Here is a 19314-nt window from a genome sequence, read left to right as displayed (position 1 = left end):
GTTCACATATCACTGAATGAAAGGCTTTGCAAGATGTATATACACACATACACAAAAGAAAAGGTGGCTATTCCAACAGCATTCATTTATAGAAATGCATCTCCTTTGATTCATGCAAAGTTACTTCGATAAAGCATGAGACCAGCGATTTATTCCCCTCACGCCACTGACAGAGGCACAATGACAAACAAATCTCACTCAAACCTCTGTCAATGATAAACTACAAGAAAACACATTTAAATTCAGAAGAATCAATATTCCTAAATGAGAAGTGAATCAATATCTTTTGAGAAACAGCAGTGATGGTTTTGCAAATGTTAACAAATCTGTTTAGTTCATGAGGGATGGGATTGAATAAAATGGCAATGGAAGACATTATTACAGGAAAATTGGTTATTTGTCCAATTACAGTCTATGCTGATGTTTAGCCTCCATGCAAACTGTCCTAACCCCATGTGTCCATTCTATTCTCATATCTTTGTGACTCCATTTTCTTCAACTGGAGCAGAGAATTTGGGTTGGGCACAGAGTCAGGTGGGGGTCAGAATGTCAATCATCATGGATTGGGGAAGAATAGCGTCAACAGGCTGAAGTTTTTATAAGATTTGAATGCTGATCAAAGGAACTGCAAAATGCAATGCTTCCTGTGCTGCAGCATATTAGAATCACTGCCTAATCATACTTCAATAAATTCACTGTCTACAAATTTATATTGCACAGGACACAATAGATTAGAACGTCTCATCGAATTCATGCAAATAGATCAGCTTAATACTGATGAAACAGAAAACAGGGCTTTCCACTCACCCTTACTCATCTGCTTTTTGAAAATACTTTCATTATGTAGCACTGGAGTAAGGAAATGAAGGATGGTGACAGCCCAAAGTATCAAGTCTAAAGCAGCTCCCTGTGTGGATGGCTTCATCTTGCATCTTAAGGGTTTGACCCTGTTTACACACTTAAGCTTTCTCAGGGCTGTGAACATGCCATTATGGATCACAGTGCCAATAAGATCTTTGCAGTGAAGCATGAACAGCGTGTGTTAAGGTTAGAGTTATTCAGGGGCACATGGCGGTGAAAGAATCCTGGTAGTGGGTGGCACAACTTGACAATCTGAGTGACTATTAATGGTTGCTGGGGCAACCAAGGTGGCACCTGCTGCTTGTGTCTATGTTTACACAGGAATGATCTCAAGAAGATTGAAAAGTTTCTTCATTTTCTGTCCTGTCATGTTGCTGTCTTAGTTAACATACCATGAGACTCTTTAATGATTAAAACAGGGTGCTTCTGCAGTGATATCTAAATTCTTAGTATGGATATCGAGTCAAAGCAGTGCTACTTTGCAACATAATTAAAATATATGGAAGACAGCAAGAAATAACATCAACAAATGTTTATAGAAAGAAACAAGCTATTGACAAAAGGAGAAGAAATAGGCCATTTAGCCCACCAACTGTGCTCCACCATTCAATGAGATTATGGCTGATCCGAAAGCCCTCTACTCCTTTTTCTGCCTTTTCCCCATTGTCCTTGATTCCTTTGCTAACTAAAAATCTGTCTATCTCAGCCTTGAACATACTTCACAAACCAGCCTCGACAACCTCTGCTGTAAAGAATTCCTGAAGTTTACTACCCTCTGAGAAAATAAATTCCTCATCTCTGCTCTAACTGATGATCTCTTATTGAGATTATGCCGTCAGGTCCCAGGCTCTCCGACAAGGAGAAATAACCATATCACATCTACCCTGTGAAACCTCCTAAGAATCTTATATATTTCAATAAGGTCTTCTCTCAATCTTCTCAACTCCAATGAGTACAGATCCAACCCACTCAACCTCTCCTCCAAACCTGGGATCAACCTCGTGAATCTTCTCCAGACTGCTTCCAATGCCAAAACACCTTTCCTTAGATTGAGGGGACCAAAGCTGTTCATGGTATTCACAGTGGATCCAAAAGTGTGTAGTTTAAGTGATTCAAGTACTGATCTCAAGCACAATCTTTCAATTTTTTTTTAGTTATTAAAAATTGTGATCACATAAAAGTCCATGTAAAATAAACACATCCCACAATCCAGATCCGAAATTCCAGGGCACTCAACCATTTCCTTTCGCTGCCATTGTTCAAAATATCTGGTGATCCCAGCACTGTATTATTTTTAATTACCTCGGAGATTTCATGTATTGCAAAACTAAGTATACTGCCAAATTTTGGTCAGGGACACAGGGATGATTGATTAGAGTAATCGCTCTGATGTTAAGTGTTTGTTATTGGTTTTATTTACAGATGATGAATAACTGATTAAGCACTGGTATGTGGTCTTTTGAAATCCTGGCCCAAAGCAAAATATTTCTGCCAGATTAACTACAGATTTATTGGGACTCAATCCTACAATTATCTGTACTTCTGATCATTTAAAGTAATTGTATTTGCACTTAAAACATTCAATTATCCAAGGATTTGGATTAAGGAGCATTGAACTTTTAAATCATTGCATGAAGATCAATCCTCTTAAACTCTCACAGATATCCTTATTGCCAAATCAAGATCATTCAGACACATCAACAAGTCATTATCACATTGCTCTTCCTGGGAGTTTCCTGTGCACAAATTAGCTTTTGCATTTCCTACTTTACAATGGCAGCTACACTTCAAATGTACTCCATTGTCTGAGAAATGTTTGAGAGATTTTGAAAAGAATTATATACACGAAAATATTTACTTTTCCATATCACATGCCACTGTGTTCGAGAATCCAAATATTCTTAATTTTAAATGAGAAGTTCTTCAGAAATCGAACTAACCACAGCAGTACAGTGGCTACTACAGTAATGCAGAGGCTGGGAATCCTGCAGCAAGTAACTCACTTCCTGACTTGGCCAAGCCTACCCATCATTTACTTTAGATGGATGGAGTTTAAAAACAGGGAGGTTATCCCACAGCTGTACAGAATGCTGGTGGGACCATGCCTGGAGTACTGCGTACTTGAGAAAGGATGTACTGGCACTGGAGGGGATACAGAGAAGGTTCACTAGGTTGATTCTGGAGTTCAGAGGGTTGGCTTATGAGGAGAGGTTGAGTAGGCAGGGCCTATACTCATTGGAATTTAGAAGAATGAGGGGGGAATCTTATAGAAAACATATAAAATTATGAAAGGAATGGACAAGATAGAAGCAGGGAGGCTGTTTCCACTGGCGGATGAAACTAGAACTAGGGGCATAGCCTCAAAATAAGGGGGAGCAGATTTAGGACTGAATTGAGGAGGAACTTCTTCACCCAAAGGGTTGTGAATCTGTGGAATTCCCTGCCCAGTGAAGCAGTTGCGGTTACCTCATTAAATGTTTTTAAGGCAAAGATAGACAGATTTTTGAACAGTGAAGGAATTAAAGGTTATGGTGAGTGGGCGGGTAAGTGGACCTGAGTCCACGAAAAGATCAGCCATGATTTTATTGAATGGTGGAGCCAAATGGTCCACTCCTGCTCCTATTTTTTATGTTCTTATCTACAAGACCCAAGTGAGGAGTGTGATGGAATACTCCCCAGTTGCCTAGATGAGTGCAGCTCCAACAACACAAGAATCCTCTCACCATCCAGATCACAGCAGCCCGCTTGATATGCATCACATCCACATCGATTGACTGGCCCCACACCAGCACTCAGTGTGTACCCTCTACAAGATGCACCGTGAAAATTCACCAAGGAACCTTAGGGGCCACCTTTCAAACCCAATTCAATACTATCTAGAAGGACAAGAGCAGCAGATACAGGAGAACACCACCACCTGCAAGTTCCCCTTCAAGACCTCACCATCCTGAATTGGAAATACACCACCGCTCTTCAGTGTCGTTGGGTCAAAATCTTGGAACTCCCTCTGTATCAGCATGTGAGGGTGTTCCTACTCCAAATGAATTGCATTGGTTCAAAAAGGCAGCTCACCACCACCTTCATAAGGGTAACTAAGGACGGGCAATAAATGTTGGCCCACCCAGGGACACCCACATCCCATGAACGAGTGATAGAAAAATTCACAGTCTGTAACTCCTTCTCAGCCTTGAAACATTTTCTCCCCTCGCCTCAAGTTTCTTGTCAACTTGCATGAATGTCTATCATCTTTCAGCGCTTCACCCAAATGGGCACATATTAGTGCCATTTCCAGATGATATAAAAACAGTTTTTACTGGCCTGACTGCATGTCTCAGTGAGATTAATTGATATTGTCCTTACTTATTGTTTATCAGATCTGCTTTCTTTAATGAAAGTCACTGGATGGAGATCAGCAATGGGAGACTTGGCTCTTTATATTCCCCGTTTTCCTAGGGGGTACTGAGGTCAACGGCAGCGCCTGTCACCATCAAGTTGAGATCAGCTGACAACGCAGAGGATGCCAATCAAATCTGGGTCTCTGCTTGGCTCAGTTTCACGTGTTCAGTACACTGCCTGCGAGTCCATTGTCAGAGCAGCACGTTCAGTCCTGGCCCAAAAGTGGAAAAAAACAATTTCAAAGATGCATTCGGCATTTTGTTATTTAAAACACTCGCCATTTACTTACAGGTACACTAATGGACAAGCCAGCTTTTCATGCAAAGGGAATCTGTTGGTACACTTAAAAGCACAGTGGCCACAGACAGACATGTGCACTCCATCAGAAATTCTGTCACTTTGAAATGAAAGAAAGCAGATCCTTAGGGAAATGCCAGAGGATTATAGCGGTTAGACTGGAAATGAGCTCTTAGCACAGGTTGCTCGAGGTCCTCTGGGAAATAAGGACCAACCATTATAGTCCCATTTGACTGATTGAAGTTGTCTTCATTCTACAGGAACATTGCTAATTTGTTTTTTAAATGTTAGATAACAGTTCCTTCCTTATTTACTGACCCAGTACGGTCCACATTTTTCAAGGCTGTACTATAGCCTGTAAAAGTCTGGATATTTGAAACCTTCGCTATAGATGATTAACACAAGTCAACTTGTGCAGTTAAGCTGTAGCTGGCTGACTTACCATACAGCTGAGAACTGGCTCAATCGTGGCTTATACTTATTTAGAGCTTCTTACATAAGTACTTGGCTGAAAGATCCAAAAGAAAAGACAGGTAAGGATGAGCGAGCAGGGAGATATGTGCTTGGCACAAAGTTGTGACAACGATGCAGGAGATTCAAGTGCAGCTTCTGAAAAGAAGCTTTCAGATACTGAAGTAAGATGGGTTAATGACCCTAACTAATTATTATATTCTTCTATTTCTATCGTTTGTGTGATAATCTGAATCCCATTTGAAATATGTCCCAAATAAAACAATACATGCAGCAGAAACACAATTCAAGCATCCTCCATTAACAGACAGATCCTGTAAGACGGATCCTCCCCTCTGTATTTTTCCTACCAAAATAGCTAAGGAGATTCTGAGTCACAACAACAAATCCTGTAAAACATTGGATAAATAATTGAGTCTATTGCAACGGTAGTAAATGCAGTATAAAATGTATCTTACAACACCCATAGATGATGTACTTTTTTCAACTGACTTCAGTTTTTATTCTGAAGACAGAACTCAAAAAGCAGGCAGACACCTTAAAACAACTGTCAGCCCAAAAAAAAAACCCTGGCATCTTTCTAAACAATATGCAATTTGAAAACTGCCATAAATCTGTCAAGCTATTACTTCACAGGGAGAGAATAAATGGATTTTTTTATTCTAAGAAGTTTATTAGCAGCTTGATAAATTCCAAATCACTGGCCTCAAACAGCAAAGAATCCCTACAGTGTCAAAGCAAGCCATTCAGCCCATCAAATCCACACTGACCTTTGGAAGACCATCCCACCCCCTACCCTATCCCTGCATTTTCTACAGCTAACCCACCTAGCCTGCACATCTGTGGACTGTGGGAGGAAACCCACACAGACGCTGGGGGAATGTGCAAACTCCGCACAGACAGTCACCCAAGGGTGGGATTGAACAGGTCCCTGGCGCTGTGAGGCAGCAGTTCTAACCGCTGAGCCACCATGTCACCCAAAGGGAGTTGCAGTGGAATATCAAAATGTTCTCAATTCACCTACAGCTACACCCAATATTCCAGGAGATATGCCCTGCATTGAAAGTTTTGAATTTATGCAGCGCAGCATGTGAGATTGCTGGACACTGAGGTGATCCACAGTGAACATATCCGGCTGCAAATGTTTGCAGGTTGAGCAGCTTTGGGTCCTCAGTTGAAGATGTGAAGAATTGAAGTTGGAGTCAGAGTTGGAGACATTGCATCATGTCAGGGAAGGGTGGGGGTGGGGGGGAAGTTACCTGGGCACTTTGTTCTAGGAGACAGTCACAGCCCTTAAATGAGGTAATTGAAACTTGGTCTGTGAGCAAGGACAGGAGGGTATGATTGAAGGTGAGGTAGGTATGGGGACCCAAGGGGAAGATCTCAAGAAGCCTCAGTTCCTACAACTGTATATCAGTAACAATGTTCTTGCAAGTTGCATGCGGGGTCAGTAGGAAGGATGACTGAACTGATCACAGCTCAATGGTACAACAAGCCATTCAAGTGGGGATTAGGAAGTAAGAAGGTAGTACCAGTAGGGAAGTATATAATTTGTGGAATAAGTACAGTTCTCTATAGCAGTGACCGTGATTCCCAAAGGCTGTGTTGTCTGGCAGGTGACGGGGTTAAGGACATCTCCTTGGGGCTGAAGGATGACTCGGAGAGGGAGGGAAGGGACCCAGTCATTGCTATCAACGTTGATACCAAAGACATTGATACATCTGGAAAGGAGATTTCGCTGAAATAAAGATTTTGAACAATTAGGGGCTAAATTACAAAGCAAAACTTCAAGATGAACCAGGGTCAAATTGGCAGATGGTAAATAAAGTCAAGAAATCAAATCAGTGACTCAAAGTTTGGTGTGGGAGGAATGGGTTTCTCTTCATGAAGCCCAGGGATAGAAAGAGTGTTCATGTTGGTCAAGCTCCACTGGTCCTGGTGAACTAAATAACTAGGGCCATAGAGAGGACTCTAAACCAGTTAGAGGGAGGAGGGTTTGGGATTGGCGAAATGTAGGTTTATAAAACCTAAGGGTATGGTGACACTGCAGGTCAAGTATTCTGATTACAATACCTAGAGTGGAGCATGAAGGGACAGGGTATAGAAGCACGAAGAAAACATCAATTAGGGACAAAAGGGAAACATAAGGGAAAAATGCAAACTTAATGGATCTTTAGTTGAATGCATGTAGTATTCGGAACAAAATAGATTTAATTGACCCCACAAATACAGGTTAATGGGCCTGATCTTGTAACCATTACAAAGACTTGGTTATAAGGGTGATCAAAGCTGGGATGTGACCTTCCCAAAGGGCAGGCAGGAAGGAAAGGGTGGTGGAGTGGCATTGTTGATACGGGATGGAATAAATGTTATAGCAAAAATTGATCTTGTATCAGATATGGTCGAACCCATGTGGGTGGAGGTGAGAAATAAAAGACAACAGTGGTGGAGTTGTCTATAGGTCCCCTGTAGAGGCCCTCACTACCTTTCTTTTTTTCCTTTTTTTTGATGGAACTTAGAGTTGAGGTTAGGATTAATTCAACTTTGAACAGCTGCAGGTTTTAAAAGACAGAAAGAAAGTGCAGATGTTCACTGTTGGTGACAAGCCTGAAAGATAACGCAACTTAATTACGGATCTAAAGAATTCTATAAGTGATTTGACACAGAGTGTTGCTGTACTAGGACTGGCAGCTAGTTGGATGTTGAGTCGGTCAATGGAGGACTGTGACTAAGCGGCTAACCCATAGACAATATTGATTAAAAAAAGAGAAAAGAGAAAACCAGTTTTGACTGGTTTTAGCAGGTGCAGAGTAATTCTGGAAGCTTCGGGACTGGCTGTTATATTTCACTCCATTTAGTTTTCCATCCAGTTATTGTGTTGTTGAATGTTCTGAGAAAAGAATCCTACTCCGGAAGAAATAAGTGAATGCTGCTGAAAATAGACTAAAATCATTTGCATTCAGCGGTGACTTTGTAATTAGGTATACAGTTACGTACCTACAAACAATTCATTACCCAATGATTGCATAAAGGTTTGGTAGTCATTGTCCAGAATGTTGTAATTGAACTGGCAAATTATCTTTCTTTCATTCTCTTTTTAATTTATCCTTTAACTGTATCTCTCTGTCTGAGAGAGTGGTGATAATGATCAAAGAAAATTCGGTTTACATGATAGATATTAATTAGATTAACTTGTTGCCCTGCTAAAGTTTCAGTGTTAATAATAAATTGATAATTTCTGTTTAAGTTATAAACTTGGTGCCCAAGATCTGTTGTCAGTAAAGTCTGTTCAAGAACAATAGGGAAATTTTGGTGGGTTATTGTATATATTAATTTCACTGCATTGTGAGGCTGAAGTGGTTTGGCTTGCTAACTTTGTGCCGTAACACCCTGAACAGCAGCTGTTTTGTAAGGCAGAGAATAAATCAGGAAATAATTACACCAAATTAAAAAGGTAATACATTGCTAAATAGGTGACCTAAACTTCATGTAGGTCGGAAAAATCAAATTGGCAGAGGTAACCACAAGAAAGAATTCATAGAGTATATTCAGGATAGTTTCCTAGAACAATGTGATGTGGAGCCAACCAGGGATCAGATTAACATAGTGTGGAGCTGGAGGAACACAGCAGGCCAGGCAGCATAAGAGGAGCAGGCAAGGTGATGTTTTGGGTTGGGACCATTTCTGAAGAAGGGTCCTGACCCGAAACATCAACTTTCCTGCTCCTCTGATGCTGCCTGGCCTGCTGTGTTCCTCCAGCTCCACGCTGTGTTATCCCAGACTCCAGTATCAGCAGGTCATATTATCTCTCAGGGATCAGTTTATATTGGTTCTGGTAATCTGTAATGAGGTACTTTGGAGGAAAAAAAACACACAGTAATTATCGCTAGGGAAACTAATGGGGCTAAAGAGCAATAAGTCCCTTAGACTTGATGGGTTGCATCCTAATATTTTCAAAGAAAGTATCTGCAGAGATAGTGGAGACATTGAGAGTAATCTTCCAGGAATCCTCTGATTCTGAAATAGTCCCAGAGATTTGGAAACCTGCCAACATGACACATTCTTATTCAAAAATAGAGAGAGACAAAATACAGATAATTATAGGCCAATTTGCTTAACTTCTGTCATTGGGAAAATGTTAAGCATCCATTATAAAGAATGTGGTAACACATAAAGTAATCCAGCAGAGTCATGAAGGGGAAGTCTTGCCTGACAAATAAATTACAGTTCTTTGAGGAAGTAATGAGCAAGGTTAATAAAGGGGAAATCAGTAGATGTAATGTATTTAGATTTCCAAAGGTATTCAATAAGGTATCACACAGAGATAGTAGGAACTGCAGATGCTGGAGAACCTGAGATAACACAGTGTAAAGCTGGATGAACACAGCAGGCCAAGCAGCATCATAACGTCAGCCTTCCTGCTCCTATGATGCTGCTTGGCCTGCTGTGTTCATCCAGCTCTACACCGTATTATCCAAGGTATCACACATAGCGCTATTCAATAAGTGCCCATGATGTAGGGGTTTGTATATTATCATGGATTAGGATGGTAAAATAATAGAACTCAGAAGATTGGGATAAAGGGGCATTTTCAAAGATAGCACCTGTAACTTGCACAGTGCGATAGGGATATGTTCTGGGGCCACAACTATTTACATTACATATTAATAACTTCGATGATGGAAGTGAATGAACCATAGCCAAGTTTGTGGATGACACAAAAATTGGTGGAAAGGCAAGTAGTAAGGCTGACACAAGTCGTATAAAGTGGGCTATGGACAGGCGAAGTGAGTTCGCAAAAACTTAGCAGATGGAATATAATGTGGGAAAATTATACACCTTAAAAGGAAGAATACAGCAGCCAAATATTATTTAAATGGGTAAGCGACAGCGGAAAGCTGCAGCACAGAGGATTTTGGGGGCCCTAGCGCATGAATTACAAAAAGCTAACATCCAAATTCAGTGGGTAATAGGGAAGGCAAATGGAATATTGGCCTTTATTCCAAAAGGAATGCAGTATAAAAATAGAGAGGTCTTGCTAAAACGACACAAGGCACTAGTTGGAATACAGCTGTAACACTGTGTACAGGTTTTGTCCCATATCTAGGGATATGGGATTGAAGACAGTCCAGAAAACAGTTCATTAGGTTGATTTCTGAAGAAGGGTCCCGACCCGAAATTTCAACTTTCCTGCTCCTCTGATGCTGCCTGGCCTGGTGTGTTTGTCCAGCTCCACACTGTGCTGTGACTGGGTTGATCCTGGGTATGGAAGGATTTTATGAGAAGAAGTTCAGTATGTTGGGCTTTTACTCATTAGAGCTTAGAAGAACAAAAGGAGATCTGATTGAAGACACATGATTTTTAGGATTTCGAGAGGGTAGATGTGGAGAGGCTGTTTCCCCTTGTGAGGCAGTCTAGGGCCAGAGGAATTAATCTTAGAAAAGGACTCGCCCATTTAAGACAGGAATGAGGAGAAATGTTTTCTCTCAGAGCATGTTGAAACTGTGGAATTGTTTACTGAAGAGTGCTGTCAAGGCTGGGTCGATGCAGATGTTCAAGATTGAGAGATTTCTAATCATTAAGGGAATCAGGATTATCAAAGAGATATGGCAAGAAAGTGGTGTTGAAGATTATCAGATTGGCCACGATCTCATTGAATAAGAGAGCAGACTTGATAGGCTAAATGGCCTACTTTACACTTTATGGTTTTATGCTGGATCTAGACATTTTTGAAGAGCAAAGAGACTTTACATATGCAGAGTATCATCTAGCTCTTTGTATTTAACATTATACATACTCAATTCTCCAAATGCCAACAGTTAAAAATAATACCAAAGTAGGCAAAGTCATAATTAGGAAAGTTAAGATGAAAAACAAAGAAGTGTGCGCTGAGCTGTAGATGCATGTGCATCAATGCCCCCTCGGATTTATATTTGTTATGCACAACTCTTTTGTTACACAGTGCAACATTCCAGATTGCTGCACAATTTCGGGGAAGCAGTGATTGATGTGTGCAGGAAAGATTCTGCATGTGTTTATGTCCTGCTGGTCTGTCCCTTAAGGGTGATTGCTCAGGTACTTTGTGTTGAAAAAAAGTTCTAAATAGGTCTTGGCAATTAATCATTATCCAGGGGGAATGTCACAAGATTGTTAACTACTCAGGACCTCTCATTATCTCAACAAAATAGCAGGAACTACAAGTAACCTTCTCTTTAGATCTTTTTACAAAGACAATTGTTCAACGACAATTTTGTTGTGTTCAACAAAGAATGACAATTTGTGTGTGATAGAAGCTCTGAATTCATTATACAAAATATTCTGAAAATGCTTTCAGATTCATACTTCATATTTTTGATCTCAGTGGCAAGGAGTTAAAATTATGAGCTATGCATTTGTTTATTTCAGGGAATTGTGTTAGCATTAAGCTCATGTTGACATTTAGATATAATCTTTGAAATTGCAGGATTCTGGCCTGATACAGGCCTACACTATGCAACACAGGTCAGAGAGTTGGGCTTGGAGATTACTGCAACTGATTTATAGTTCTGCTCTGTTCAACTCTAGACTGCAAATCGATATCGCCAATGCAGCAAATGCAAATTGCAGCATGCCTGGTGGTCCCTAAAAATCACAGTCAATGACAAGTTGAACAGAAATTAGAAAGAGTAAATCACCAAGTATGTAAATGTGCACTGAGATGTTGTCGTTCGGATTTCTCAGTTACTTACTATAATCACAAGATGGTAACATTGGTGACATTCAAAGAGAGATCTTATCCCATGTCCTGAATATCCACCTGGAGATGGCCGACAAGTCCTGGACATGCTCAAAAAACTGCAGATTCCTGCCCAATTACCACTTTTTTTTGTAGTGGGCAATTCCTTTAAATCAAAGCTAAGTGATCTGGCCAGCTTCATAATTGATTGGAGGACTGGCCAAACAAACAATCAGCCCAGTCTGATCAAAGGGCCAGATGGTTCCAATCAGCTACGCATGCTGAACCCACCGGGGGAGCAAGAATGAACAGGAGAAACTTGAGAAGCCAACTCTGATTTCAACCATAACAATAAACACAGGTCGCATACCAGATGCTCCAGGCTTGCCTTAACTATAGAGAGGCATACAGCACATCATCTAACTGTATTAACATGGTCGGTAGTAACTATAGCAGTGACCCACCTAGATTTCCTGCCACCCACTGCAGCAATCAACATGTGTACCTGTGTGCAGGCAATCAGGTGGGGTGTAGAATGATAGTATGTGCCACCTCCCATTGCGCCTTCAGTCACAACTGATCTCATCAGGATTTTGCTTTCCCTTTGTTTTCAAGCAAACTTACAGGAGAGCTGCTATAAAAGTCTCCTTTCAGTTGGAAAAAATCTTACAAGAGCAGAGCATGGTAACTTTACCCTCGTCTTATTCTCCTTTCATGACAGAGGTCATCATACAAGTACAGTTTAAGGGGCTTCTCCAGCACTCTGGCACCTCACTCAGGTGAACATTCTTCTCTGATAATCTTAAATATTGGATATTGTGAGGCTTTTTGAGAACGGAGGGAGGCGTTCACAACCAAGTCTAATCCCATCCTTGTCCACAAGTTTCCAGCAGGACTTAATGGACAGTGATAAATGTTTTCCCTGCTCAGAGATAGAGATATCAACTGAAGGGTTGCATTATAGGATCAACTAAACAAGAATGATTCAGCAAAGACGAGGGATAGAAACTAGGCCTTTTCTGACCTGGTTGACTTATCCAATACTAATTGCTGCTTTATTTTTACACTAAGTGTATAGTAACCATCCAAAACAGTTTTTTAAAAAAATCAGCAAGATGCAGTTAGCCATTTGGAATCTCCTCCAAACTTTAGTTCTTCATTCTCTGACTTTTCTATTCTATATGAACAGTGAAATCTAGTGCTAGCAGGATAAATGGAAGCATGTTACACAAGGACCAAAAATTTACCTTTACAGTAATCTTCCATTGTGTCATAGACCAGTTGCAGTCAAAGCCAGCCATGAATCTCATCTAGATAGTTGAGAGCCGGTGGCTTCAAAATGATCAAGTTCGTCTCACGTCATAATAAAGTTACCAAAGGCTTTGACAGAGTGTGAACAGAGAGAATGTTTCCCATTGTGGGGAAAAGCAAAACGGGAAAACATCAATGCAACTGGGTCAAGAAATTCAATTGGGAAGTGAGAAGAAAATTCTTCACCCAAAATAATGAGTGACAAAAAAGTGGAATTTGCTGACACAGGAAGCGATGGAAGTGGATAGTATGGATACACTTAAGGGGAAACTAGACAAGTGAAACAGGGAGATGGCAGTAGAGGGTTACAATGATCGACTTAAACGAGTAAAAATGGAAGGGGGCTGGAGCGCAGCATAAACATTGGCATGGACTGTTTGGGCCAAATAACCTACTTGTGCCACGCATCCCATGTAATTGGCTAGGTTACTTTACATCTGGTCAGCACGAGGCCCACTGCCTATGCATTTTGCACCTTCAGACACACGTTTAAGTCCACTTTGGCTGGTTGGCAACTGACTGCAGCATTCAGTGTGCATTCTGGTCAGTTTCTCCAGGTACACAGCAGCTAAATTCTTCTTTCTTTGAGAGATTACTGAAGGTTACCCTTCAAGTCAAAAAGTTAAGAGCAACTGGCTCCACATGAATGACAACTAGATCGCTCCTGACATTATACTGTCACTTATCTCCACAATAGTGAGCCACTTCTGGGGGACAGTAGCCAGCATGAAAATAACAAGTGGGTGACCCTGGCACCACAGCTTGCTTTGGCTCTGCCACAAGTGTCTTCAGGCAATTGCTACACTCCTACCACAACCCAATCCAAGCCCAACGCTATTTCTAGTATTTTTCAAAACGTGAAAGACCGGTTTGAACACAGTTTTCCAGGTGTGAAATCATGAGCTAGTCAAACAAAGCAGGTTTGATGCTTTGCCTTCAACTTATCAGAGAAAGCAACAATAAGGTCACTAACGTTGAACACAATGCCCTTAGAACATATCCTTCTACTCCCTGCACAAGACGATGAGCACTGTTAAGGTTATGATGTCATTGCACTACTTGAACTGAATTTTATACACTTTTAAAAATGCATTGATGGGATGTTGCGTCACTGGCTAGACAGGCAATTTTAACCAGCCATTAACTTATCTCTGAGAAGGTGGTGGTGAGCTGCCTTCTTGAATTTCTGCAGTCGTGGGGATGTAGGTAAACCCACCATGCTGACAGGAAGGAAAGCAGTTCCAGGATTTTGATGCAGTGACGCTGAACAAGCTGTGATTTATTTCCCAGTCAGGATGGCGAGTGGCTTAGAAGGGAATTTGCAGGTGGTGGTGTTTCCAAATATCTGCTTTCCTTCTAGAATGATAGTGGTTACTGGTTTGGAAGATGCTATCAAAAGGAGCTTTGGTGAGTTTTTCAAGTGCATCTTGTAGATGGTGTACACTGTTGCTACTGAGCATTGGTGGTGGAGGGAATGAATGTTGAAGGGAATCCAGTCAAGTGGGTGGCTTTGTCTTGGGTGGAGTTGTGCTTCTTTGGAGTTGTTCCAGCTGTACCCACTCTGGCAAGTAGAGAGTATTCCAACATATTCCAAAGTTGTGCCGTCCCAATGGTGGGCATGCTTTGTGAAGACAGGAGATGAGTTACTCACTGCAAAATGCTTCTGACTTGCTCTTGTAGAAATACTATTAATATGGCTTGGCCAATTCAGATTCTGGTTAATGGGAATAGCCCAGGTTGTTGATCCTGGAGGATTCAGCAGTGGTAATATCATTCAATGTCAAGGAGCCATGGTTAAATTCTCTATTGTTGGAGATGCTTATTCCCTGTCATTTGTAAAGTATACATGTTACTTGCTAACTGTCAGCCCAAATCTGGATATTGTCCAGGTCTTTCTGCATTTCAATTCAGACTGCTTCAGTGTCTGAGGAGTTGTAAATGTTGCTGAATGCTGATTGCACATCTCCACTTCTGACTTTATGGAGGGAAGGCCATTAATGGAGCAGCTGAAGGTGGTTGGGCCTAGGACACTATCCTGAGGAACTCCTGCAGAGATGTCCTAGAGCTGAGATGACTGATCTCCAACAAGCACAACCATCTTCCTGTGTGTCAGGTATGACTCCAATCAACGGACAGTTTTCCCACAATTCCCAATGACTCCAGTTTTGCTGGTCTTCTTCACTGCCACACTCTGTTAAACGCAGCCTTAACGTCAGATGTAGTCGCTCTCACCTCACCAGCTCTTTTGTCCATGTTTGGACCAAGGCTGCAACGAGGTCAGGAGCTGAGTGGCCCTGACAGAACCCAAACTGGGCATCAATGAGCAGGTCATTGATGTGGGCCAGGTGATGGCACTGCCAATGACACCTTCTATTACTTCACTAATGATCGAGAGTAGTATCTAGTGACTAAGTGTGTTCAGTGTTTGCACTATTCACTGTCTTCAGCCATTTTTTGATATCATGTGGAGTGAAGGGAACCTTAATTCAGTAGTAGCATTTCCCCTTCCAAATTACAATGTTATTGGTTCAACGCCAATGCAGACTGAAGCTTTAGCACAGCACTGAGGGCACGGTGACCTGTCAGATATGCAGTCATCAGGTTGAGATGTTAAATGAAGCTGCTGTCTTTGATTAGGGTAATATAATCCAACCCACCATTCAAAAAAATCTATAGAATGTCTCTGTGCTCTGTCCAAAATCTATCCTTTGACCAGCATTATCAAAACAGTTTATAGCATTTAACCACGAGGCATTAGAGATAAACTAATAGAAGCATACAGTATGGAAACAGACCCTTCAGATAGTGCTGCTTCCATTAAAACCCAAGCTCAAAAGCTCTTCTTTGGCAGCAAAGCACTTTGGGATATGTTGGATCCTTGAAAGGCATTAAATAAATGCAAGTTATCTCTATATCAAGGTGCAATCTGAAAACAAAGGATCTGATCCCCTGGTCTTCCATTTCAGATGGTGCTAACTCAATAACATTGAGATTGGAACAGAGTTAAAAATGTTCCAAACATTTTAGAATGTTCTGAATACGTTTCCCCTCAGTCAACACTAATAATTCAACTGATTTGAAGTGGGATGATGGGGGATTGGGGACATCTTGCTGTTAAACAGCAGCCATTTTGTATACAAGAGTAACCCTCCTCCTGAGTGATTCAAAACTACTTGAAGCACTTGACCACATGCAACATCGAGATGAAGCTGTGATTCTACCACGATGTTAAATCAAATGGCAACATGCATTGTCTAGGCTCACGTATACAAAATTCGCACTGAGATAAGGTACCAGAGAACAAACAGTAACCGTGGGACCATAAGTTAGTGGCCTCATGAAGGAAAAGAGAGAACAAAGTTGCAGAGCATAATTTAGAATAATATGCTCAGGTACAAACATTATACATTCTTGGTGTTAATTCCTATTCAGTTCAGACCCTGTTTATTTGATATGCCTTGCACTATTTCTACATCTTATGCTGAATAATCAGTCAAATGGATTTACTATTCGTGGTGCATACCCCTCACCTAACCAACAGCCCGTATCAACTAACAGCTTCAAAGATCCCTGGGGCAAAAAACGGTTATTGGATTAGTCCCATCTCAGAAAGAAAACCCCTTCAAATGGAAAATTCTGCAGGCAGCTGGTTTCACTTCTGAAAATTCATGTTGAGTCTCACAGAAGCTCTACATGCTTTCATGCAGCTGTAGTGCCCCAGTGCATTACAATGGTAATTGGAGCAAAGGTGTTTCCCTGCTTTCTTTACCATCAATACCAGACTGGATCCAGTACTTCCAAAACACCCAAGGACTGTCATTAACTAACCAATTATGTTGTTGTATATCTGGGTTTTACAAGCCCCAATATATTTGTACTAATCATCTTAGACTCACTTGGTATTCATACGAGAGTTAGAAATTCTGGCGTAGACCAATCACAGATAGAAACAGCGCACAGTAGGTAATCCAGCTGAATTATTACATATGGCTGTTGTCTGCTGAATAGACAAATCTGGAGTTATTTAATACATCGGTGCATTCCCAGTTGACTGTCCGCAGGTGTTCATCACCTGTGAATGGTCAGAACTTTGGAATTTTATTGCATTCGTAATGGGGTGCAATGCAGGCTGTGTTCAAAGGAATTTGCAAGTAAACAGCCTCTAGCTTCCAGGTTTAAAAAGTAAAATGACTTACATTTACACATGAGGTTAAGATGCCCCAAAGCACTTTATGCCAACACAGGGTTTTTGAAGTGTAATTGTAATGTTAGAAACGTGGCAGAGAAGTTTTAACACAGCAAAATTCCACAAGCAATGAGATAATGACCAAATATTCTCTGTGCGTTAACTGGGAGATAAGTACTGGCCTGACCACCGGGAACAATTCTTATTTTCCATCTTGGATAGTCTGATGGAATATTTTATATCCATCCATGGGAACAAACGTGGCTTTAGGTTATATTCTCACCGTCAGGCTGGTGCTCAGGTCGCTGTAATGAGATTATGAATCTACAATCTTTTGACTCAGTTGGACTGAGCCACTGCAGCGATAATACTGATAACAATGTCACATGACATAGGTGAATGAAGAAATACCATCAGGCAACCTCCCCACAAGAAATGAGAGCAATACCGACTGACACCTGGGAAATGGTGACCATGTGTCTTGTGTTGTTTTCAGTACGAAGAGAGATAAAGTAACAAAAGAATTATCCCTTAATAGTTTCTGATTTCTAGAATATTATCTAAGTGTGCATGCCATAAAGCATTTTTATCTCTACCTGTCACACATTTATTGCTGTCTCATGCAATGTAATCAGGGCAACTCAGCAATTCTCTGAATGCTCAACATGAATGGACAGCCAAAATCAAAAGACACATTCACACTGCAACCTTCAAAAGAAGTTTCTAGCCTCACTGCAAAACTCCTTCTAAGGAGAAGAAATTAAATGACGCATGTTTGTTTACTTAGATGCTGCTGTACATGTCCTCGACACTTCCACAATATCAAAAGTACTTTAGCACTCACAGGACATGATAGCTTGTAACAGCAGAGGGCTGGTCCACACTGAAGTAGAACCTTGAAACTTCTGACTGTTGGCATTAGTCAAGGAGGTCTTGTAGGCAATAGTCACTGAGATGAAGAACACAGAGTATGTGTGGGAGGGTGAAGTCACGAGCTGAGAACCAGTCATCACCTCTAATCATCCTCACTCATTCAAGTGGATATAGACCCAAACCCACACCATAATACATGGTTTATTGATAAATGGGAAATATACAACATATTCCATTTGTTCCAACAAATTCATTCACCATTTCAGCTGTTTCCTATCATTCCTCCGCTAAGACAAATCAGTGTAACATTCTGTTCCCTTCTCCGTAATGTTTGTCCAATATGTCTTAAATGTATCTACACCATTTACTTCAAACATTTCCTGCGGTAGTGAATTATACTCTTGTCATTCCTTGAGTAATAGGTACATGCCACCGAGTCATAAATAAGATGCAAAACCCTTCCCTGCATTGACATGTCAGTTTTCTCTCAGTTGGGAGTACACTTGCCTCCAAGGGTCACAGGGTCAAGTCCCACTCCAGGGCAATATGGAGAGAGTGCGGCACTGTTCAAGATGCTGCCTTCTAGTTGAAATGTTAAACAAGCTCAACTGGTTTGTTTCAAAAGAGAAGCTCTCCCTGATGTTGCAAATGTAATGGTATTCTCCCAGTCACTGAATAGCCACACATCGATGGAGTGGAATCTCCTCCTATTCAGGAAGGTTGTATACTGTTGACCTGAGGCTAAAAGGGATGGGCAACAAAGAATATCATGCTTGCAAAACCTACCTTCTATGAACTTTAAAAAAGACCCCAATATTTGTGAAAACTTTGGTGCTTGTTATTTGAATGCTAAAATGCTAAAGGGAGCAACCTCTAATTTGAAAGAAAAGTTTAGAGACTTAGATTTGAAAGGTGTAGATGTTCAAGATGCAATGCAGTTAGTTTCCAATTACTGTTGCTAAGTTTCTCTCCAGCCACATATGCTTTACATACATTTTTTGTCTGAAATTCTTGTGGGTCCGACTATTATTTTCATGCTCTTATTCCTTAATTAATTGGTTCGTTGATCTCTGCATCCCATTGTGTCTCCACAAGTCACTTTGTGCCTGTGATAACAAGGTGTAGAGCTGGATGAACACAGCAGGCCAAGCAGCATCAGAGGAGCAGGAAAGCTGACGTTTCGGGTCCAGACCCGAAACGTCAG

General features: G+C 41.0%; 1 protein-coding gene across 3 annotated transcripts in view; it reads right to left on the bottom strand.

Moving 5' to 3' along the window:
* LOC109922972 (rho GTPase-activating protein 28-like) overlaps positions 1 to 19314 on the bottom strand; it is a 171223-nt gene that overhangs the window by 147720 nt on the left and 4189 nt on the right. Inside the window, exon 3 of one of the 3 annotated variants that reach the window (XM_048596358.1) lies at positions 4222 to 4468. The exons of the other annotated variants lie outside the window; for them this stretch is intronic. The gene's annotated coding sequence lies outside the window, so the exon portion shown is untranslated. The remainder of the gene's footprint in view (positions 1 to 4221; positions 4469 to 19314) is intronic. 3 annotated transcript variants of the gene reach the window in all.

The sequence above is a fragment of the Rhincodon typus genome, chromosome 4 (genome assembly GCF_021869965.1).
Source record: "Rhincodon typus isolate 14 chromosome 4, sRhiTyp1.1, whole genome shotgun sequence".
Classification (NCBI taxonomy): domain Eukaryota; kingdom Metazoa; phylum Chordata; class Chondrichthyes; order Orectolobiformes; family Rhincodontidae; genus Rhincodon; species Rhincodon typus.
The sequence above is the reverse complement of the archived record's forward strand: the minus strand, read 5'-3'. Positions and strand labels throughout refer to the sequence as shown.